Below are 2,500 nucleotides of genomic sequence, written 5' to 3' on the forward strand. Positions count from 1 at the left end.
CCGGATATGCCCAAGTATGCCCCGATAGGCCCGTTACGCCCCGGTATGAACGCGTATGCCCGGATAGACTCGGTATGCCTTGGGATACATGCGTATGCCCCGATAGGCTTGGTACGCCCCGATATGCGCACGTGTGCCCCAGTAGGGCTCGGTATGCCCCGGTATGTACGCGTGTGCCCCGATAGGCCCGGTATGCCCCGATATGCACACGTGTGCCCCAATAGGGGTCGGTATGCCCCGGTAGGTACGCGTGTGCCCCGTAATGCACGTTTCGCAGATCTCCCCGCATGTCCCGCCCCTATATGTAATACTTACTTACTTACTTACTTTCTTTCTTGCTTGCTTGCTTGCTTGCAATGGTTGGGAGTGCCCGGCATGCCCCGCTGCAGAGACCAAGGGCGCAATGACTTGGCACCGCGGATGCCGGGACTCCGGCACTTCCCGTGGCACTGATGGTTGGTTCCAAAGACAAAAGGTCGTGCAAGGCCACCGCACCGCGGATGATTTTGCTCGTGCTGGCGCCGTTGTGTGGCCAAAGACCATGCGCGAATGCTCGTGTCGGAAGGGTTGGTGTCCTGGCCCCGTCGGGTGTCACGAATGCTCGGTTGCGAAGACCATGGGACCAAAGCCATGGCACGTCGGATGATGGCTCCAGCTGGCGCCCCGGCACTTTCTGTGGCATTGATTCTCGGTTTCAAAGACAAACGTGCGCAGGGCCAGGGGACCGCGGATGACTGCTCGTGCTGGCTCCGTTGGGCGGCATTGATGGTCGGTTGCAAAGAAAATGCGCGATTGCTCGTGTCGGGGCCTGGCAAGCCAAGGCCAAGCGAGCCATGGCAACGCGGATGATGGCTCCAGCTGGCGCCCCGGCACTTTCTGTGGCATTGATGCTCGGTTTCGAAGACAAACGTGCGCAGGGCCAGGGGACCGCGGAGGACTGCTCGTGCTGGCCCCGTTGGGCGGCATTGATGGTGTGTTGCAGAGAGCATGTGCGATTGCAAGTGTCGGCCGGGTTTGGGTTCCCTTGGGCTTTCGGGTGCCTTGGACGCTGTCTTGCGAAGACCATGGGCACAAGGCCCCGTCCTGGCCCCTTGTTCGATTCGCTCTCGTCTTGCGCTTGCTTCCAAGGTCCTCCATGACCTTCCCCATGGCCTTGCTAGATCCCCCCCCATGACGCATGACCTCTGTCCGTTGATTGGTTTTGAGTGCACACCATGCCCGGCTTGGCACCGTGTTGTCGCGTGAGTGGCATTTGGATCGTGCATGCTGGTGGGCTACCTGCCAATGCGCACAAGCCTTGCACACTAGCCTTGCGCACGAGCCTTGCACAAAAGCCTTGGACACAAGCCTTGCGCACAAGCCATGCACACAAGCCTTGGACGCTAGCCTTGCACACAAGCCATGCATACAAGCCTTGCTCACAAGCCTTGGGCACTGGCCCATCGCAGTAGCCTTCCACACAAGCCTTGCGCACTAGCTTTGGGCACGAGCCTTGCGCACTTGCCTTGGCCACTAGCCTTGCACACAACCCTTGGGAACTAGCCTTGCGCACCAGCCTTGCCCACAAGCCTTGCACACCAGCCTTGCACACTAGCCTTGCATACAAGCCTTGCACACTAGCCTTGCACACAGGCCTTGCTCACTAGCCTTGGGCACTAGCCTTGCGCACTAGCCTTGGGCACTAGCCTTGCACACAGACCTTGGGCACTAGCCTTGCGCACTAGCCTTGCCCACGAGCCTTGCACACTAGCCTTGCACGCAGGCCTTGCACGCTAGGCATGCTTGGGCCAGCAGCTCCCGCATCAAGTCAGCGGGTGTAGGCACGGTTGGGCGCAGATCCCGCATCGTCTCGTCGCGTCTGGGCGCAAACCCGTCGCGTCTCGTTGCGTCTTCAGAAGTCGTCGCTAACAGCACCTTTGGTTGCCACTGGTGGTTAGGCGGGTTGGTTGCGCAAACCCTATAGGAGGGTGGCATGCTGCGGGGCGCTGGAATGCGCAGGCTTAGGGCGTTTTTGCCCGGATAGGCACTGGAATGTGCTGGTTTTGGGCGTTTTTGCCTGGATAGGCTAAGGAATGGGCATGCTTTGGGCGTTTTCCCCGGATAGGCACTGGAATGGGCTGGTTTTGGGCGTTTTTGCCTGGATAGGCTAACGAATGGGGCATGCTTTGGGCGTTTTTGCCCGGGTAGGCACTGGAATGCCTGGCCTTGGCTGGGCATTGCTGGGTTGGGCTCCCTTGGCCTTTCAGGCGCCTTGGATGCTGTCTTGTGAAGACCATGGGCACAAGGCCATGGCATATAGTGGGGAATGGACCATGGTTGCCAAGGTTAGGCAATATAGAGGGCGGTGGGCGAGTAGGCCATGGTGTCACTTGTTTGCCCGTGTTTGCTCCCTTTGTGCGTTGTTTGGTTTTGGGAGCACACCTACCTTGCTAGGCTCGGCGGCTTACCCCTGCCCTTGTGGGTACTGGGTTGCACGTCTGTTTGCAACCCTATGGCTTGG

This window comes from Tasmannia lanceolata, unplaced genomic scaffold (assembly GCF_043159265.1).
Source record: "Tasmannia lanceolata isolate RefF3 unplaced genomic scaffold, GAP_Taslan_0.1 ptg000038l, whole genome shotgun sequence".
Classification (NCBI taxonomy): domain Eukaryota; kingdom Viridiplantae; phylum Streptophyta; class Magnoliopsida; order Canellales; family Winteraceae; genus Tasmannia; species Tasmannia lanceolata.